At 46.8% G+C, this 22,369-nt stretch overlaps 1 non-coding gene across 1 annotated transcript; it reads right to left on the reverse strand.

The window, feature by feature from the left end:
* Window positions 1-727: 727 nt before the first annotated feature.
* On the reverse strand, window positions 728-834 carry LOC138840970 (U6 spliceosomal RNA). The gene has a single exon (XR_011376285.1). It is a non-coding gene; the product is annotated as a U6 spliceosomal RNA (small nuclear RNA).
* Window positions 835-22,369: the final 21,535 nt, after the last annotated feature.

Genomic DNA, 22,369 nt, shown 5'->3' on the forward strand with positions numbered 1-22,369 from the left:
CGCACTCATTTTTTCCCTTCTCCTCCCCAAATTAGAGAAGCGTACATAAAAGAGGCAGATGCACCAACTTCAAATACAGAGAAAACAAGGGTTATAGAGTGGGGGAGGAATATACAAAGAAACAAAAATTCACATCGCACATTATAAGTACGTTAGAAACAATAGCAAGAAACAAAAAACTACTTGTTTCCCTATCGTGGGGTTCAATTCCCTTAACGTTATCATATCTGTTCATATGCACAAAGCTTTTGACCTTGTCTGCTTACCCCAGACATATATTCGTTATTGAAAATAAGGGAAACCATGGGACCTGTTTCTTTAGACTTGGCTTACTTCACTTAATAATTTTTTTTCCAAATCTTTCCATTTCCTAACAAATGGGGCAATGTCATTCTTTCTGATGGAGGCATATAATTCCTTTGTGTATATACACCACATTTTCTTGATCCATTCATGTAGTGAGGACAGCTGGTTGGTTCCATATCTTAGCTATGGTAAAAAAATGCTGCAATAAACATAGTTTTGCTGGTAGTTTTAGTATGGTCTTGTTTGTGATCATTTAGATAAATCCCCAAAAGTGGGATTGCTGGGTCAAAGGGGAGCTTTATGTGGAATCTTTTGAGGAACATCCATAATGTCTTCCAAAGTGGTTGAACAAGTTTACACTCCCACCAAGAATGTTGTATGGTTCCCTTGTGGCCACATCCCCTCCAGCATCTGTTGTTGTAAAAATATGGAACGCCCCACGAATTTGCATATCGTCCTTGCACAGGTGCCATGCTAAACTTCTCTGTATCGTTCCAATGTTAGTGTATGTGTGGCTGAATTGAGCACAGAATATTTTTTATATCAGAAGTGCAATTGTGGGGGCTGAGAAGGTGGCTCAGTGGTAGAGCGCTTGCCTTACATGCATGAGGCCCTGGGTTCGATTCCTCAGCACCACATAAGCAAAAAGAAAAAAGCTGGAAGTGGTGCTGTGGCTCAAGTGGTAGAGCATTAGCCTTGAGCTGAAGAGCTGAGGGACAGCGCCCAAGCCCAGAGTTCAGGCCCCACGAATGGATCCCCCCCAAAAAAGTGCAGTTGGATTTTATTAAACTAGACAATTCAACAAAAAATAAGTTCAAAAGAATTGTCATGAAATTTTAGAACCATAAATTTCTTACATAAGCACAAATTTAAGAATAAAGTCAAGATTGACATGTCAAAAACAAAATAATCCCAGATATTTGTTGTTCAAGAAATGTGTAGGAGGAGGATTCAATTATTCTATACAAGGCACCTGTCATAATGAACACTGCACCAAGCGTTAAGGTTTGTTAAAATTTTTAATGTATTAAATATATTTAATTTTGGGAATTTGTTTACATATGCCAAAATTAGGACTGTTTGTCAGATATAAAACTTTTCCATAAAGTATTTAAGATTTATGGTAGCAGACATATACTACTAAGTATGTACATTTCAGAGTTTCGAGAAACTTTATTAATGAGAAGTTGCAAAGTTTTTGTGTAAAGAAGCAGAATGAAGTGTTAACACTTTGTTAACTACACGGTCTGTTAAAACTTTAGGGCTTCCTCAGTTTATAAGTTAATGAGGAAAAATGATGATATAAGCCATAAACAAATAATGAGAAGAGCCATAAATAGTAATCTTAGTGGGTAGCTTTAAAGACTACTCATATTCTATAAAACTCTTCTTGAACATCACAACCTCAGTCAGTGTTAAATGTACAGAATTATGAGCAAATAATAAAATCTAATATGTAGTACACTTCAAATAGGGAAAACAGTGATAATATTTGTTTTTTATTTTATTAATTATTAACATTTAATTATTGTTTTCTTTATTTGTAGCATTGTTTTACTTGTTGAAATATAGTACAACTTTTTTGGAGGGGTTTAGTCGTGGGGCCTGGGCGCTGTCCCTCAGCTCTTCAACTCAAGGCTAGCGCTCTACCATTTGTGAGCCACAGCACCACTTCCGGCTTTTTTCTTTTTGTTTATGTGGTGCTGAGGAATTGAACCCAGGCCCTTATGCATGCAAGGCAAGCGCTCTACCGCTGAGCCACCTTCCCAGCCCTAGTAAAACTATTTGTAAAACATCATTAGGAGGTACTTTGAGAAGGTTACTTGGATGGCCAAACCAATTTTTATAGGTGCATATTAATTTACAAAGAGGAAAATTAAGAACAAAGTATTTATTTAAAAAATTATCAAATAGAGTCTGAGTCAGAAGTGTTGATAAATGTCCACACCTAAATTTATTTTTTTTTTGGTCAGTCGTGGGGCTTGAACTTTGGGGCTGGGCGCTGTCCCTCAGCTCTTCAACTCAAGGCAAGCACTCTACCACTTGAGCTACAGCGCCACTGCCAGTTTTCTGGTGGTTTTATTGGAGATAGGAGTCTTACGGTCTCTCCTGCCTGGGCTGGCTTTGAACCGCGATCCTCAGATCTCAGCCTCCTGAGTAGCTAGGATTACAGGAGTGAGCCACCAGTGCCTGGCTTACACCTAAAATTTTATCCCTAGGCTGAAGCAGTGGTATTACAGAGTTGAGGCCAAAACAGTGATAGACTGTGTTTTGTTCTTTATTTTGATTTTGTTGGTCATGAGGCATGAACTCTGGGGCATGGGTGCTGTCCCTCAGCTCAAGGCTAGCGCTACCACTTGAACCACTGCACCACTTCCATGTTGTTTTGCTTATGTGGTGCTGAGGAATCAAACCCTGGGGCTGATGCATGCAAGGCAAGCACTCTACCACTGAGCCACCTTCCCAGCACCTGAGAAACTGTTTTAAAATATCATCTAAACAACATTTGCTTTCTGCTTTGGGTTATATAATGAAAGATATAAATATATTTTTATATTTTTGTGAATTGTACTTCTAAATTTATACTAACTTCAGCCACTTTATCCTTTTCAAAGTCATAAATATCTCTGAGAGTTTGCTTCTGTGAAGATTGTTTTTGCATTTATAATTTCATCTGAGTTATTTTTATTTTTATCAAAATAACTTTATATTTCATGTTGATTTGTTGTCATATATCAAATACCTTCAAATGTACACATAGAGTCTAAAGATAGCAGTATGAATATTCTCATACAGCTCTTGTTTGTCTGTTATGCACTTCTAGTATTGTGATATTTCTCTCTCTCTTTCACTCTCTCCCATTTCCTCTCTTTCTCTTTCATGCTCCATGTCTGGTACTTAGAATTTTGGCTGGTCTACTATTATCCTTCAGGATCCACTAGTTTTGTGGGAACATGATAGCGACCATCAGTTACCCTTGCATTATTTAAGAGTTATAAGAGTGACTTGATATTATTCTTTGCCATAATAAATGGCAAAACATCATATCTAGGAATTCCTTTTCACTTTTACTATTATAAATTTTATCTCATAGGAATCATTGGGATGGATAAGATACTTTTAACCTGTGACCTAAAAGTTCTTTTTCTTTTACAAACAACCTTTTTCTTTTATTATCAATTAGTAAATACATATAATGAAAACAAAGCTATCCTATGGAAAGTGGACCGAAGTTGCTCACAGGGATGAAAAACAAAGGAATGTGGGAAGTGAGTACAAAGAATGCCCATCATAGAGTACAGATCCTAGGAGCAATTTATCATGTACACTTTGTGAGAATGACAATGTGCTGTGAACTATAGATTAAATCACTGAACAACTGATATATATATATATGCACATATATTTGTATAAGTATATTTATTTATATATGCACACATATGTGTATATGCCCTTATATATGTACACATGTATGTTACTGTACACACAAATACACACGTACATGTACACATGTATACATGCACACATGGAGAAAGACACATAGAAACAGCCAACACAAAGTTTCACTAGTTGTTGAATATGCCTTAAATGGAATGCTTGGAACAAAGTATGTTCAAGATGTATTTGTCTCTAAGCATTTCTTTTACCACTCTCTTATCTCTTAAAACTTGTACATTTAGAGAGATTCCACTTGCAAAATGCAGTACAAGGGATAGCAAATCACACAGAAATCTCAGTAAGTAAAGTTCATATGGTGTTTCCTTGCTCCCCACAGAATGCTTGCTCTTGTAGAAACTCTCAACAATCAAAGTAGCAGGAGAATGCCCTGGTAAAGAATAAAGTTATAAGGCTTTAAATGGCATCCTTGCTTGAGCTTTTTCCAGGGACTGGATTCTACACATACATTTAACTAACCCATGTGAAAAGTCTTATGTGAGAAATGCTGACTGAGGTCTTGCTGATTTCCTGGCCAAGAAAATAAGAAAAAAAGAAAATATTTTTAATGTTTTAAAGTTTGAGAATAATTTGTAACCTGTCAATAAATGTGTAGAACACAATTATACGAAGTAACAAAAAATGATGGCATTTCATTTATGTGCTCTTGGCCTTGATGAGTGATTTTAGGTGTGTCTACACAAGTAGAATCAGCATAAATCAAGCTAGCACTTCTTCATTTAAGATACAAGGAAAGGATACAGGTTGACCCATTTTAACAATGAGATGTACAAGACAGTCTATCAAGGGGTGGGGGGGGTGAATGGGGAAGTTGAGGAGGTGTGAAGGAATGGTATGGTAGAGGACAAACAAATGAGGGGGTAACAATGTTAAATAAGAAATGTACTCATTACCTTACTTAGGTAACTGTAACCCCTCTGTACAGTATATTTACAATAAAAATATATATTAAAAAGATACAAGGAAAACTTCTGTACTTATAGGAAGTTGTATTTATCACTCAATATCAGTAAGGTATTGGTTTTAGGAACCCAGGTATATGAAAACTTGGGATACTCAAATTCTCTACATAAACACAGTATATTATTTACTTTAGAATCTTCCCACAAGCTAGTGCAGAGTAATTGCTATGAAAATTGTTACTTTATTCTAGGTTTGTAATGAAACATAAAAATACATGCACTATCAACAGATACAAATTTTTTCAGATAAATTTTGTTTGCAGTTTGTGGACGGAATTGGGAGAGCAATTTTGAAAAGCACAAATGTCATCACCAAGACCGGTCTGCAAATTTTAACAAGAAGCTAATACAGCATCATTGAATAGTATGGAACTCCAAGGAGAAATACTTGAATTGAGACATTATCAGAAAAGGTAACCACAAGGGCAGGGAAGGTGGCTCAGTGCTAGAGTGCTTGCCTTGCAATGCATGAGGCCCTGGGTTCGATTCCTCAGCACCACATAAGCAAAAAAAAAGCCGGAAGTGGCACTATGGCTCAAGTGGTAGAGCGCTAGCCATGAGCTGAAGAGCTGAGGGACAGCACCCAGGCCCAGAGTTCAGGCCCCACAACCGGACTCAAAAAAAAAGAAAGAAAAAGAAAGAAAGAAAGAAAGAAAGAAAGGAAGAAAGAAAGAAAGAAAGAAAGAAAGAAAGAAAATAAGAAAGAAAGAAAGAAAGAAAGAAAGAAAGAAAGAAAGAAAGAAAGAAAGAAAGAAAGAAAGAAAGAAAATGTAACCACACAAGGACTTTTTAGAAATGCAGCTGCTAGATTTTCATGGAGAGCTTTCATAACACTTTGTGAAGCACAAATCAGAACTTCACTGAAGTGTAAATGGATTTCCCTCTCCTTCCTGTCATGGTTAGTCATTATCAATCAACATATAGCTAATCTTGAATAATCCTCTAATAACAAAATATTGATGGAGTGTTTATATGCAGAAAACCTGGGAAGGCTAACCTTTTCCAATTAGGACATTCTGGATTCTATGACCCAGCAGAGAGAAAACTAGGTAAGCATCCATTTACGACCTTCTGAATAATTCTGATTCTGCCCACATCAGTTATCTACCCATACCTGTGCCCGAGCGAGAGGATTTTAAAAGAATTTAGTGATTTACATTTTAAACTTAAACATGGAATGAAATTAGTTCCAATGCATTACATTAAGATATTTAGAAACAACTGGGAAACCTAAAGGTCTATAAGATTTATTTTTATTGAAAATTAAGGAATATTGGAATTTGGTTCTCTACAGTTTAAGAAATTTGCAGCAGACTTGATACTTATTTAATTTTGTATATTGAAAGGAACACAAGCCTCAACAATATGTCAATACTATCCTCTTATTTATCTCAAAAAATTATCTTTAGCAAGTTGTGCAAAGGGGTTTCAGTCCATCATGTCAGTGTTGAATAGAGTGTATGTGCATTTCAATGTTCACTGCATCTGGATCATTGTCAAACTTTCCATTTTTCTTCCTTCCCTTACCCCAACCCCACCTATCCCTTCAAGTTTCCTAATATATTCTCACATATGTACATTGAGTGTTATGACTGTATTAGTCCACCATTTCCCTCTCCATCCTTCTGCCCTACTTCCTTTAAGCCTAGATCCCCTTTTAAGACTTGTTTCAACTTCATGGTATTTTATTAAGTATCTCTACCTTTGGCATTTGGCTATGGGCTTGCCACATCCTCTCTTCCATGTTTGACCACATAAATGAATATATTTCTCCACATTTCTAATCTCTGAATGACTGACATAGGTCTCTTTTACTATTCACTTTCTGTCCTAAATTTAGAATTGCACCTTCAGGGCCATCCTAGAGACCTTTATTGTTCTCTACACACTGAAGATGGAAAGGAAATAATTTCCATGGTCTCAGCATTATGCAATCCATCATGAATTTCCATCACTTATCACTTCAGCAGTCTATGTTTAGGGACAATCTTCAATTTCTGATGATAGGAGCACGAGTCAGTTTTAATTATGCAGATTCCACTATGTAGTGAGCCCTGTAGTCTTCTAAATTTTCAATAAATTTCGAGTAACTTATTAATAATTTAAAAAGTTTTATTTCAGTATTTGAAATGCTGCCCCAATTATTTAAAAAGTTTCACAATAAGCTAGACTGAACTTTTCCCCCCATTTTCCCCACTAGTTCAGGTTAAGTCTCCTTTGGCTTTATTGTTTGAGAGGCCAAAGGAAGAGGGTAAACAGAGAGATGATATTACTCAGATATCTCCTTCCTCTTCTGTTTCTGCTATTCTTGTTGAGAGGAAGACTGGAGCAGGGAACAAGAGTGATGCTTGACTTCACCATACAAGGGAGAATTCCTGGCATGCCAATTATTGTTTCTCAGAATAACTTAAACAGCTTACTCTTGCCTTCTATGTAACAGTAACCTAACTATGGCTTCCTTGGTGCAGGAGGAAGCACACTAACAGGTTACTACCTGTAAACTGGTATTTTATATCTCAGCTTACTACCAAAAATATAAAGCTTTGGCTACATAAATGCCATAAATACATAAATTGTCCAACAATACCTTAGTGAGCAGTAGACAATTCTACTCAACTACCCTCTGCTCTCATATCCTCCCTTTCACTCCCCTCCACTCATTTACCCACCCCTTTTTCTTTGTCTCTCTCCTCCATATTAATCTCTATCTTCTCTCTTTTTCTTTTCCAGTAGCAAGTGATTTGGTTTATCAGACAACACATACACAATTGAACAAATATTTATTTCTCCTCTTTTTGTGATTATTTATTCTTAAGAAGTGAGTTCTAGCACAGCACCAGTGGCTTACACCTAGATACTCAGTAGGTTCAAATTTGACAATTGCAATTCCAAGCTATTTTAAGTAGATAAACCTAAGAGATTCTTTTCTGCACTTGTGGTAAAAGGAAGACGTGAAGGTATGGCTCAGGTGGTATAGAGCAAACATTGAGAATTAAAGCCCAGATAGAGCTCAAGGCCAGGAGTTCAAACCCCAGTACCAGCACAATATAAAAAAAAAAAACTGAGTCCTTTGTCTTAGAAGGGATATTTCTCCAAAAATTCATACCCAGGGCAATTTCCAAGGTCCAAGACTATTTGTAAGGCTCTTTCACATCTTAAACCGATTCCTCTGCTTGATTCACATTATGGAAAATAGGAGTCACACTTCGCATTAAAAAGTATGTGCATTACTGAACAGTTCTTCCCATTTTTAATGTAAAGGAAGCATGACAGAGGAATTCACCTCACTTGGGTGAGTTAGGTTTGACTCACTGACAGACTTTTGCAAGTAAATGAGGGTCTGTTTACATGTAAAGAAGTCTATACAGATGGTTTTCTAGGAGAGAGAACAAGGTAGCTGTTGTCCAAGTTTGAATCAGAGTAAGTTTATTCCTATGATATGGTAAAGAGAAGCTCATCTCATAGAACACTATGCAGACAGTAATTTCAAAAGTATTAAAAAACCCATGTCTATGTTGTGAACAGCCAAGTTTTCACAAACAAAAAACAGTTTCGTGAGCCATGAAAATATAAGTTAGAGCAAAGGGAACTATGTTAAATATAGTTAATGGCTAAGTGACATGTGTAAAAGAGTTCTGTAATCACAACTAAACTATAAATTTTTCATCATGTCCCTAACAAGAATCGCTAAGATAGGCCTGCCTAAATCTGTCATAGAGGACTGGGTTCATGCAATTATCAGTTTTGTTTAGGGTCTATTATCTTCTACAGTTGCTTGGGTTGCAATCCGCTCACACCACATGCAGTGTCTGGAAAAACGTGCTGTCTTGTTAGGCACCTAAGGGATTTTTGTGCCACTGAGAATATTAATCGTTTTTTAATTATACCTGTCAGTGTGAAGTTGTTTCATGATAAGAATAATAGTTTCTGTACCCTTTGTTCCACTAACAAATCTCAGATGTAAATATAGCCGGGAGCCTGTGGCTCATGCCTATAATCCTAGCTACACAGGAGGCTGAGATCTGAGGGTCACAGTTCAATACCAGCCCAGGCAGGAAATTCCAAAGATTCTTATGTCCAATAAACCACCAGAAAACTGTAAGTGGCACTATGTCTCAAGTGGTAGAGCTCTTACCTTGAGCAGAAGAGCACAGGGACAGCACTCAAGCCCAGAGTTCAAGCCCCAAGACTGACCAAAAAAAAAAGTATGCATATATATATGTATAAATGATGAGATGAATTACATTTAAATATAAGTCAATATTTATGGTACACATTTAAAATATAACTATATATGATATATTTATAATACATACATATATTTATGTATAAGATCATATTGGCTTAGGGGTGTTTGTGTGTTCATATGTGTATGTGTGTGTGTGTGTGTGTGTGTGTGTGTGTGTGTGTGTGTGTGTATAAGTGTCCGGGATACCTACCCTCATCTCTGTGGTGCCTCATCCTCCCAGCAGGGAGAGCATCCAGGAGCCTGACCCCAAGGAAGGTGGATGGGGGAGGGTAACTAAGGTTACATCCAGGGGGATGATCCGAATTCAGTCCTGCAACCTAAGCCTGGACAGATAAAGGAGAGGAGAGGTTTAGGGGAACATCAAGGGAAGCCCCTTATCTTTGGCTACAAGTACCAGCAGATAACTATATCCATCTTTCTTAGTAGTCAGATAAAAGGTGTACACTGTTCATTTATTTTATGATTGTGTTAGTCTTAGGACTTGGATTCAGGGTCTGGGTGTTATCCCTGAGCTTCTTTTGTTCAAGGCTGAGGCTCTACCACTTGAGCCACAGCACATCTGGCTTGTGTGTGGATTTGGAGAGGGAGGTGATTTATGGGAGATAAGAATCTCCTGGACTTTCCTGCCCGGCCTGGCTCTGAGTCATGACCATCAGACCTCAGCCTCCCAAAGAGCCAGGATGATGGATGGGAGCCATGAGCCTCTGACCGCCACCATCCATTTATAATGGGGTGGGCCACCCACATTACACCTCCTTGTTGGGAGTAGGAAGCAGACATGAGTGGGTTTGATACTTCAACAGCCTACTTATCTTTGAGCATTGTTCTGGGTCAGTCTGATGTGGCTTCCTCCTTATCCACAGCAATGACATGGCTCTGTCACAAGAACAAATGTCCAACGGAAGGTGTCAGGTCTTGGGTCTTTCGTCTGCACCCCACCCGCCTAACCAAAACTACACTCCCCAGCAAAAGGTATTAGACATGGACTGTTTTCATTGTCTTATAGCCAGGCCCTGACCAGATAGGTGGGGGTATGGGTCAGAGTCCCAGGATTGTGCTGGGCAGAAGGACAAGGCAACATCTCCTCATCCACTTTCCTTCAACGGTGTAGAAGAGGGATGTGAGGAAGGACTCAAGGGATGGACAAGGAATAACCATCACAGTCTAGCTGGGGCACAGAGGGGCTTACCTCATGAAGCTAGTTCAATAGGCTGAGCAAAACAGCTCCTGACCCTCAGCCCACCTCCAGAATGTGAGGGCCACCTTCCGTTCCAGCCACATGGGGATGCTGGGGCACCTCCTCCAGGACCTATTCAACCAGTTCCTGAGAGAGAAAGAGAGAGAGATAGAGAGAGAGGGAAAGAGGGGCGAGAGAGAAAGAGAGGGAGAGAGGAGAGAGGGGGGAGAGAGAGAGAGAGAAAGAGGAAGAGAGGGCCAGAATTACACTTAAGCCAGGTGCTGGCGGCTCAGGCTTATAATCCTAACTACACAGGAGGCTGAGATGTGAAAATCATGATTCACAGCTAGCCCAGGCAGGAATGTCTGTGAAACTCTTATACTCAAAGAACCAACAGAAAACCGGAAGTGATGCTGTGGCTCATGCGGTAGATCGCTAGCCTTGATCTAAGGAGCTCAGGCACAGCATCCAGGCCTCAAATTCAAGGCTCACACATGACAAAAGTGGATCTCCCACCACAAGAAGTGGGCTGAATAACACTCACTGTCCTAGGAAGCATGGCAGAGAAGTCAGGCCGAGCTTCCTGTCAGCTGGAGGTCATGAGTAGGTCACCTGGCTTGTCAATGCCTCATTTTCCCCAGTTGCAAGACTGAATACAGTGAAGGATCACCTTCCTCATGGGGATAGATTAATGATGAAAGACAGCCATGTTTTGTTTCATAATCCTATACCTGTTGCAGGATTAATAACAGACCCCATCTGAGCCATTTCTAGGTAACTTCCTGTCATATGCTCACAGAATTTTTGAGAACCATATCTGACAGCTGCTCCCTCTGTGCCTGGCCCAGCTCTAGAGAGCCCTCTGTATTAGTCCCTTGTTTCCTCACAACTGTCCCGTGAGGAGACTGAGGTCCGATGGTCGACATCTAACCCAGAGCTTTACCTGTGGTCAAGAATCGGCTGCCGTGGACTAAGAGATTTGGACAATCCATCTAAAAGGATAACTGAGTGGGGCGCTAAATGTCTACCACCCCCACCCCACACACACACAAACACACCTCCACCATCCTTTGCAGGCAAAGATGTTTTACTTTCTTTCTTTTTGTTGGTTGTGGGGCTTGAACTCTGGGCCTGGGTGCTATCCCTGAGCTCTTCAGCTCAAGTCCAGCACTCTACTACTTGTGCCACAGCACCACTTCCAGGTTTCTGTTGCTTTATTGGAGAGAAGAATCTGAGGGTCTTTCCTGCCCAAGCTGGCTGTGAACCATGATCCTAAGATCTCAGCTCCTGAGTATTTAGGATGACAGCCATGAGCCATTGGCACCCAGCCAAAGAGGCTTTTTCATGCCTGTCATCCTATCCCCTCAGGAGACTGAGATCTGAGGACTGCAGTTGGATGCACCCTTGGCAGCAAAGTCATTGAGAACTCTTATCTCCAATTAAACACCCCAAAACGTTGCAAGTGGAGCTGAGGCTCAAATGGTAAAGTGCTAGCTTTGAGCATAAAACAAGTGATGGGACACAGGCCTTAGTTTTAAGCTTTTTCTAGCATAGACGCACCCAAGGAAAGGAAGCAGGTGAGCACATGGGAGCTCAAAACGCACACATAATACTCAAGACTCACAGAATAGACCCCATCCTGCTCTGACTCTCTAGCTTCTATGTCCTAGATCATGGCAGTCTTAGATGGGACTGACCATGCACCAAGTCAGGACATTCAAGTACAATCTCATACTGAGGATCCCGTGACCTCATCAAGGACTCAAGATCTCTCACTGTCCTGCCTCGACACTGGGCAGTCAGGTGAGGTCTAGTTATACAACTACAGGATATGGGAATGAAAGGATTTCTCAGCCAAGGGATGCAGACTGGAGGGCTCTAGGTCCCTCTCTCTCAGGGAGGAGAAAAGGGCTCATCCATCCCAGGAATGTTCCTGGGTTGTGAGTATCCTCAAAGAAACAACCCTGCTCCGAGCCCACTGCCTCTGGTTTTCCCACTAGCCTCAACCTTCAATCGGCCCTCTCTGAATCCCAATCTGCCATCTAGATTAATGGCTGAGCCAGCAAAGAGACCCACCTCTACCTCTGAGGATGGCAGTCACGGGGCCCTAGAGTCCCCTAAAGGAAGTCTGAGGGCAACACGGGTCTGACTCTCGCCCTCATTCCCTGGGTGTCCTGTTCCAGTGGCCCGCTTACCTCTGTCTCTGGTCGAGGAATGAACACTGGGGGTGTCATCTTCAGATTGAGCCAGCAAAAGTCCCAGTCCCCAAGGATGTACTTCACAGGCATCCTGCAGCAGATGACAGCCAAATCGTCAATGGTGAACCCAGAGTGCCAGGACTTTTCATAGGCATGTGGCTGGGTTGAAGGCTCTATCACTGATGTCTAGGTTGTCAGGTGAGGTCATGGCTTCAATGGCCTGACACACCTGATCTGGGATCATCCTCCCTCTTCATCTTCCTGCTTATCCCTTGCCACCCCCCTCTTGACACTCCCTCACACTATACCTCCCTAGCCCTTGGACAGTTTCTTCTTATCTGACCAGAAAATAAACTTGGTGAACCAGGGGAGATTGAAACTCTGTGACCCACCCTGAGCCCTAGGGTCTACCCGAGGCTATTTCCCTCTGCAGTCAGCGACCACTCAGATCTTGGATGTCATGAAGTTGCTGATGTCATGAATGGGTCAGTGGCTTGGTCCTACACACTAGCTTTAGGCTCTGAAACTGTCCCCACAGAGATTGTGAATGGTTGGCTCCCTTGATCCAGGGACTCCAAACCAAGGCTTGCATGCTCCCTTCTTCCTTCCTTTCCTCCTTTTCTCCCTCCATCCTTCCCTCCTCTCTTTCTTTTTCCTTTCTTTGTGTCACTCCTGGGCTTCAACTCAGAGCCTGGGTGCTGTCCCTGAGCCTTTGTACTCAAGGCCAACAGTCTACAGCTTGAGCCTACTTCTGGCATTTTCTTTTTGGTAGTTAGTTGGAGATAAGAGTCTTACAGGCTTTTCTGCCTGAACTTTAAGCTTCAATCCTCCTATTTCAGCCTCCTAAGTAGCTAGGATGACAGGTGTGGGGCACCAGCATCCAGCTCAAACCAAGATTTCTTCATGTGCTGTGGAACCAGCACTGGAACCTTTCATCGTGTATGATCCCCTCCCCTTCCCCCTCCCCCCAGGACCTGGCGTACACTGTAACGGTTTGTTGGTGAATGAGCATCTGTCTATGACAATACGACAGAAAAGTCCCATCCAATTCAGGTAAGCATCCTGGGTGGGGGTAAATCCTGATGTAGCTCTCCCACAGTTCTCCCTCCTCCCTCTTCCCACCCTCCTGGTGCCACCACACTTAACTGTTTTGGTTCTAAGGACGTGAGCCATGATGTACTCACTGGATTCCAGGGCCTCTGGGAGGCCTATCTTCTCAAGGATCTCTCTCCAGCGGCTGACCAGCTGTGTGGCACTCACTTTCCCACTCAGCTGTGAACAAGCTTGCCCTGAGGTGAAAGCCTGGCTCAAGGGGCCTCCTCTCCACTCCCTGGGGCCAGACAGGATGGTCCACCATATCCGGCCCCCAAGTTTCATGTTCCAGAGGTAGGATCCCTGAGGCATCCTGGGTCTCTGAATCTCCCAGAGTCCAGTACAGGTCCTGGGAATTGTCTCTACTCACAGCTAGTAGGCTGCAGATGGTGAAATCACAATCTCTGCTCCCCACAACATCCTCAACTGAGGTGGTCACCCTAGAGAGAGTTGGAGAAGAATCGGCAGCTGCCGGAGAAAGGCAGTCAAGGCACGATGTTCATAGCAGGAGACCATCTGCCTAGGGAACTCTGCTTGTGCTGCTTTGAACGTCATTGTTTGGTGGCTGAAATGGTCCATCTAATTTGACCCAGAATCCCAAGCATTAGTCAGAAATTGCCAGCTTCAAGGAAAAACCCTGGAAAAGCTGGCATTTCACATGTTCCAATCAAACTTAAAGGGTTCCAAAGTTAGTGGTCCCCTTTTCCTTCAAGACAGCCTACAGGGGGTTATAGAAAATGGCATTCAGAGAGCCCTAGCTAACTGCCATGTCCTGATCCCAAGCAGGCTCCAGCAGAGGGAACATACTTGCCTACAATTGCGCAGCTGGAAACAGTCCAGGAGGGACACAGATTGGAGTCTGCAGGACTCCAGGGAGGACTACCCACCAGTGCACTGCCCCTGGAGGGAATCCATGCCACCATTGGGGGCCTGGAGCCCCATGCCAAGATGCCCATGTACACCGTCAATACCCTGGGTAAGATTCCCCTCTCATCCTCGGTCGTGGTGAACCATCTGCCATGTCACACCGATCGTCACTTCCCAGACTCTCCTAGCTTCACAACCCCTGCCCTACTACCTCCCATCTCGTTCCCTATTTATATTTGGCAGACTCCTTCCCAACCTTGAATTAGCTCCAACTATACACACCAGAGCAGACTGGCTGGAAGAGTGCTGCTGTGGTCACAGTAGTCTAATGAGCCTTCTGGCTGAAGACAGAAGAGCAGGTGTCCACACTGGTCTGTGGTTCACACAGGCCTCCTAGGGGAGACCCACACAGGCCCAGCAGTTACCGTGGGCTGCAGGAAAGGGGAAGAAAGAGGTGGAAAGGAACATCTACTGAAACCTTCCCTAAAGGAGCCATGAAACGGTGAAAGAGAAAACAAAAATTGTGGCTGGTCTCCTAGTGGACATTAATGAAAAATGAACAACAAATAAAATGCTTTTGCTTTTTTTAGACATGGTGACTTAAATATATTTTCATTGTTCTCATCCTCCCTGCTCTCCCAACAAACAAACACACACACACACACACACACACACACACACACACACACACACACACACACACACACACACACACACACACACACACACAGACTCAGAGCAGTGCCTCTCCGGAGTTTCTTTCTCATCTGGGCAATGTACCAGCTTAAGCACAGGGTTTCCCTTGTCAGAACCAGGGGCAACCACCCAAAGGGAACAATGCTCTAATAATGCAGAACCACACTGCCTCCCCGTTTCTCCAGGGCCAGACCCTTCCCTTTGGGAACAACCAGCTTTGACTCTTCATTCACTAAATCTCTAGGCCAGGACGCTGGGTGAAGGAGTCCTGAGACACGTGGCTCTTCAGAGCCTGGACAGAAAACAAAGCAGGGGGTCATGGTGCCTCCAGAGAGGTGTCTGACCTGGGGTGAGGGCGTTGTTGGGGACTTTGATGGGGTTCTAAAGGCTATATACATGGATAGACTCTTGGGGAGGACTAGGAGACCAGATGGACTGGGAGCACTAGCAGAAGCTGGCAGAGCTGGGAAATGTGATCAAAAAGAGCTCAGGACAATGGCCAGGCCCTGAGTTCAAACCCCAGGGCTGGAAGAACAAAGCTTTGTTGAAGGCTTTTTATTTTGCTTTGAAAACACTTTATTCTTTGTGATAAGCATAACATGGGCCTCTTTCCTGGCCACCAATGGGCCATTAGATATCCCTTGAGTTTGGGTCGCCTCCCTGCAGCCTCTGCCTTACCCGACCCCCAGTTTAACCTTCCCATCATCCGGCTGATGGAGGCCTGAGAGAAACCCACCTGGCCACTTAATTCTGGTGGCTGCCAAGGCTTTTGAGAGTCAGTATGTCACATAGAGAGTCATCATCCGCATCAGTCTACAAGAGAAAGTGAGGGAGCACTCTTCCCCTGAGCCTGGGAGCTGTGGGCGGATCTGGATGTGGGGCATCTGGCGCAGGACGTGCTCCTTGGGGGAGTCCACTATGGGGTCAGGAACCCTGACCTCTCCTCTGGCAGTTTCCATGCTGTCTTCAAGTGGCAATTCTTCAAAACCTTTCTGATCCTCCCTCATTTCACCCACCACACGTCCTGAGGCATCTGAAGCAGTGTTGGTGGTGGGGTGGGGGGGTTCAGCCTGTGCTGGCATCTGGAGACTGCTGTCTGTGCCTTCCCTTGCTAGGAGTGACAGCAGCTCCCGCAGCACTCTCCTCTTTTCCATCTTTTCCTGCTACAGCCAGTGCATGCACTGGGCTTTCTTCCAGCACAGCTCATTCAGGACCAACATCTGCTCTTTACACACCATGAGGGACTCCTCGATGGTTTGGATGTGTGCCAACAGCTGGCTGCATCAATGGTGGAGCTCACCTGCTGGACTCTGGAAGTCCACCTCATCAGGCAGGTCATGGACGAAGCAGATTTTCTTCTCAGATGCCCATGTGTCCTGCTTCCCATCCCCATGCATGCTGTGGTGGCAGCTCATGGGGCAGAGGGCCTGTGGCTCCAGCTCAGTCTGGCACTGAGCTGCTGGGTTGGCCAGAGTGTGCCTGCAGCTGGCACACACTCCTGTGGCAGGATTTTCCCCCTGTGGATCTCAGCCTCCGAGTGTGCTAACAGAGCCTAGTCCATCTACCAGGCAACATGGAATGTGGGCATGGCCACCATTCTTGTATCCCTTTGGTCACAAAGAACCATGAAATAATGGTGTGCCCAGAATCCTGTGATGCAGGCAGAATGGACAGAGTGAAGATGACAGTGGCTCCCCCAGCCCCTTTCCCAGGGAACTCTGTCCAATTCAGTTGGGGACAAGAGGGTGACCTTCTTTAGCTGGATGGCTGCACAGATTGTTGTGTATGTGTGTTTGTTGCCAGTCCCAGACCTTGAACTCAGGATCTGGGCACAGTCCATGAACTGCTTTTGCTCAAGGCTAGCCCTCTACCACTGGAGCCACACGGCTCTACTTCTGGCTTTGTTGGCAGTGAAGTTGGACAGGGGTTTCAAGGACTTTCCTGCTTAAGGTGACTTTGACCATAGCCTTGTAAGTTTCAAGGAGGACCTGCGCTGCTGCTGCTGCTGCTGGCCACCCTGCTCTGAGGCCTGGGCCCAGGAGGCTGGGGTGAGGCCTTGGTGGTTTCTAGTTCCCCCACCCTCTTTGGTGGTTTCTAGTTCTCCCCCCTTGGTGATTTCTAGCTCTCCCCTTGGTGGTTTCTAGTTCTCTCCTCTTTGGTGGCTTCTAGCTCCCCCACCTTGGTGGTTTCTAGTTCCCCCCAGTTTGGTGGTTTCTAGTTGTCCCTCTTTGGTGGTTTCTAGTCCTCCCCTTGGTGGTTTCTAGTTCCCCCTCTTTGGTGGTTTCTAGTTCCCCCAACTTGGTGGTTTCTACTTCCCCCCCAGTTTGGTGGTTTCTAGTTCCCCCTCTTTGGTGATTTCTAGTTCTCCCCCCCCCTTTTTGGTGGTTTCTAGTTCTCCCCTCTTTGGTGGTTTCTAGTTCTCTCCCCAGTTTGGTGGTTTGTAGTTCTCCCCTGTTTGGTGGTTTCTAGTGTCCCCCCCTCCTCTCCTGGTGGTTTCGGGTTCCCCCCTTCAGGGCCCGGGGCTGGTCTGGGGTTGTGGGGTGGGGAGGTGGTGGTGGATTTTCAGGTTGGGCCGGGTTGTTGGAGGCCGGGGCCTGGTCCTGTTGGCCTGTCTGTCTCTGTGTCTGTCTATCTGTCTGTCTGTCCATCTGTCAGTCTGTCTGTTTGTGTCCCTGTCTGTCTGTCTGTCTGTCTCTGGGTCTGTCTGTCCATCTGTCCATCTGTCCGTCAGTCAGTTAGTCTGTCTGTGTCAGTCTGTCTCTCTCTGGGTCTGTCTGTCTGTCCGTCTCCTCTTGGTCTGTCTATGTCTGTCTGCCTGCCTCTCGGTCTGTCTGTCTCCTCTCCATCTGTCTTCCTTTCTGTCTGTCTGTCCATCTGCATCTGTCTGTCTGTGTCTCTGTCCATCTGCTTCTGTCGGTCTGTCCATCTCCTCTCAGTCTGTCTGTCTGTCTGTCTCCTCGCAGTCTGTTTGTCTTCCTCTTGGTCTGTCTGTCCACCTGGATGTCCATCTGCTTCTCCTGTCTGTCTGTCCATCCGGTCTTGGTCATCCATCCATCCCTTTTCTGTCTGTCTGTCTGTCCCTCAGTCTCTGCATCTGTCTGTCTCTGTCTGTCTGCAGGTCTGTCTGTGTCTGGGCCCCTGTCTGTCCGTGTGTCTGTCCGTGTGTGTGTGTCCATGTTTCTGTCTGTCCGTCTCCTCTCTGTCTGTCTCATTGTCTGTCTGTCTGTCCATCTGTCTCTGGATCTGTCTATCTGTCCATGTGTCATCTTCTCGGTCTGTCTGTCTGTCCGTCTCTGTGTCTGTCTGTCTGTCCGTCTCTGTGTCTGTCTGTCTGTCCGTCTGCCTCTCAGTCTCTCTGTCTGGGTCTGTCTGTCCTGTGTCTGTCTGTCTGTCTCCTCTCTGTCCATCTGTCTTCCTCTCTGTCTGTCTGCCTGTTGGTCTGTCTGTCCACCTGGCTGTCCATCTGCTTCTTCTGTCTGTCCATCTGTCTGTCCTGTCTTGATCATCTGTCCATCCCTTGTCTGTCTGTCTGTCCGTGTGTCATCCTCTCAGTCTGTTTGTTTCTGTGTCTATCTGTCTCCCCATCCATCCGTCTGTCCCCAACACCCGTCCTCTTCCCCCCTCAGGCCAGGCCGACTTTGACCTCGCCAACGGCCTGGATGACCCCGGTGAGTCCTGACCTCTCACCTTCCCCCCCCCATGGCTTCACCCTGGCCGCTAGGCCTCACGTGGGGCCTTGATCCAGCTGTGGGCCTGAATCCCATGTGACCCTTTGCCACCCCCTGAGGCCTTGGGGTCAGGGGTTGGGGGGGTCAGGGGAGGTCAGGGGTCACCACCCTCTCTCTTTTCCCCCGCAGATCCCTCCCCGAAGCCCATCTCGGATGAGTGGGGTCCTCCCACACACACACCAGGCCCACCCAGGGTGGGGAAACTGAGGTACGGCCCGCTCCTGGCACACAGGGCTGTACCTGCAGCTGCCTGACCTGCCCAGGCCGTGACCCCCGGGTCGGGATGGAGGTGAGCAGGGTCAGGAGGGGTCAGGGGGAATCAGGGGTCAGGGGAGGGAGGGGGTAAGGGGAGGTGGGGAGGCTGGCCTCCATCCTCCCTCACTCTCTCTCTCCCCGCAGACGTCTACCTCCCGCCCTGACGCCGGCCTCCACCCCAGCCCCAACCACCGCCAGGCACAGGAGGTGAGGACATGGAAGGGGGGAGGCCTGGATGTGGAGGCTGGAGATGGAGAGGCCCGGATGGAGAGGCCCGGATATAGGGAACCCAGTGTGGAGGCCCGGATTTATGGACTCGAATGTAAGGACCAGACATGGGAACCTGGATGTAGGGACCTGGATGTGGAGACCCCAGTGTGGAGACCCGGATGTAGAGACTCGGATGTGGAGACTCGGATGTGGAGACCCGGATGTGGAGACCCCAGTGTGGAGACCCGGATGTAGAGTCCCGGATGTAGAGACCCCAGTGTGGAGACCCAGATGAGGAGACCCCAGTGTGGAGACCCAGATGTAGAGACCCGGATGTGGAGACCCCAGTGTGGAGACCCGGATGTAGAGACCCGGATGTAGGGACCCAGACATGGGAACTTGGATGTAGGGACCCAGATGTGGAAGCCTGGATGTAGAGACCCAGATGTAGGGACCCCAGTGTGGAGACCCAGATGAGGAGACCCCAGTGTGGAGACCCGGATGTAGAGACCCGGATGTAGGGACCCAGACATGGGATCACGGATGTAGGGACCTGTATGTGGGTACCCCGATGTAGGGACCCGGATGTGGAGGCCGAGCTCCCAGGGCTGCGTCTCTCCTCCCCCTCCACCCCAGGTGCTGGCGACGAACACGTGATCCACAGAGACCCTCCAGGGTAAGTCCCGCCCCCTCGGCCACTCCACTTCCGGTCCCCTCATGATCTGGGCCCAGGCGTGTATTGGGACTTCCGGTCGGCATGAGAACTTCCGCTCCTGACAGTATGTGAACTTCTGGTCCAGAGTATTGGAACTTCCGGACCTGATTGGCAACTTCTGGTCCCTAGTATATAACAACTTCTGGTCCCGACTGGGTATTTCCGGTCCCTAGTGTATAGGAACTTCCGGTCCTGGTGATGGGGACTTACGGTCCCTAGTGTATAGGAACTTCCAGTCTTGATTTGAAGGGCATTTCCGGTCCCTAGTATATAGGAACTTCCGGTCTTGACTGGGCACTTCCGGTCCGTACTATATAGTAACTTCCAGTCCTGACTATGGGCACTTCCGGTCCCTAGTGTATAGGAACTTCCGGTCCTGACTATGGGGACTTCTGGTCCCTAGTGTGTAAGAACTTCCGGTCTTCACTGTGGAGACTTCCAGTCCCTAGTATATAACAACTTCTGGTCTTGACTATGGGGACTTCTGGTCCAAGTGTACAGAAACTTCTGGTCCTGATTGGAAGGGCACTTCCGGTCCCTAGGGGAGAGGAACTTCCGGTCCTGATTGGAAGGGCACTTCTAGTCCCTAGTGTAGAGGAACTTCCGGTATCTAGTGTATAAGAACTTCTGGTATTGACTATGGGGACTTCCGGTCCCTAGTGTATAGGAACTTCCGATTTTGACTGTGGAGATTTCCAGTCCCAAGTCTATAGGAACTTCTGGTCCTGACTGGGACTTCCCGTCCCTAGTATATAGAAACTTCCGGTCCTGATGGGAAGGGCACTTCCGGTCCTGATTGGAAGGGCATTTCCGGTCCCTAGTGTGTAGGAACTTCTGGTCTTGACTGTAGAGACTTCCGGTCCCTAGTATATAACAACTTCTGGTCTTGACTATGGGGACTTCCGGTCCCTAGTACACAAGAACTTCTGGTCTTGACTATGGAGACTTCCTGTCCCTAGTACACAAGAACTTCCGGTCTTGACACACTAGGGCACTTCCTGTCCCTGTTCATGGACACTTCCTGTCACGGCTGTGATAGCACTTCCGGTCAGGCACCCTTGTCCCGCCCCCTTCGCCTTGGCTCGCTTCCTGTTTTCCGGACACTTCCCGACCAGAAGATGCAGGAAGACGCCCCACACCCCCTTCCTGGATGTGTTCCCCCCCATTTCCAGGTCCGGTCCCGCCCCCTCCAGGCAGCGCGCTGGCCCATGTCGTGTCCCCCATTGTGTCCGTGGTGGTTGTGGCCCTGGTGGGTGCCGCCATCACCTACTTCTAGTCTGTAGGTCCAGACGCTGCTTCCGGGGCACGGGCCGGGATGCAGGTGGGAACCACCCCCTCCCAAGGTGCCCGGATGAGGGGGACGCGGGGAGGAGCCTCCCATGATCCCCCGCGGGTGCTGTAGCCTGTGCCTCCCCTCCCCCTCAGGCCTCGCCCCAGTGTGAGGCTGGATTCGAACCCAGGGCCTCCAGCAGCAGGCAGAAGTGGAAGCATAAGAAGGAGCCTGGGGGAGAGGGACGAATAAAATCAACGTAAAGTGCACATGCGCGCTGTCAGGCCTGTCTGCCCCGCCCATCTTTCCATGGCACATGCGCAGGCTCCGCCTCTTTGGAACCACTCCCTGCACATGCCTGGTGCGCGAGCCCAGGCAGCCTTTCCCTTCCCCTCTGGCCCCAGCTCAGTGTGGAGACAGGCACAGGGCGGGACAGGATGGTGATGGACAGCTAGAGTGTCCAGTCAGTCACTTGTGGGCGGGGCTTCGGCTTGACAGGACCTAAGACCGAGTAGGAGGCGGGGCCTGGAGGTAAATGAAAGCTTGTGTGGCCACCCAATTGCAAGGGGCGTGGCCTGAAGTTGACAGGACACTTGATAATACAAGGGGGCATGGCCTGAAGGTGACAGACAGGACACATGATTATACAAGAGGGTGTGGTCTGAAGGTGACAGACAGGACAAATGTCCACACAACAGCCAGGGGGCGGGACCTGGAGGAGACAGACAGCCCCTGTGGCCTTTCAACAGCCATTGGGCGGGGCCTGGAGGTGACAGACAGCCTCTATGGCCTTCCAACAGACAGGGGGCGGGACCTGGAAGAGACAGACAGCCCCTGTGGCCTTCCAACAGCCAGGAGGCGGGACCTGGAAGTGAAGGACAGTCCCTGTGCCCATATATTCACTAGTGGGCGGGACCTCTGGGTGATGGGCACCCACAGCGTCCATAGAGCTAGCCACGAAGAGGCGTGGCTTCACACATATCGACTCTCCAGCTATTGGCTTAGCAGGGGGCGGGGCCCAGGGATGATTGACAACACGCCCTGCCTTTCAATATCACCCAAGGAAGAGGCGGGACTGGACCCCCAGCTTCCCTGGGCCGGGCCAAAGGATGGAGAGACAGGCGTGTCAGCCAATAAGAGCGGGGGCGTGGCTAGAGGAGTCCCCGGGGAAGCCAATGGGTCCCTCCC

This window comes from Dipodomys merriami, unplaced genomic scaffold (genome assembly GCF_024711535.1).
Source record: "Dipodomys merriami isolate MVZ:Mamm:240054 unplaced genomic scaffold, mDipMer1.0.p SCAF_308, whole genome shotgun sequence".
NCBI lineage: Eukaryota > Metazoa > Chordata > Mammalia > Rodentia > Heteromyidae > Dipodomys > Dipodomys merriami.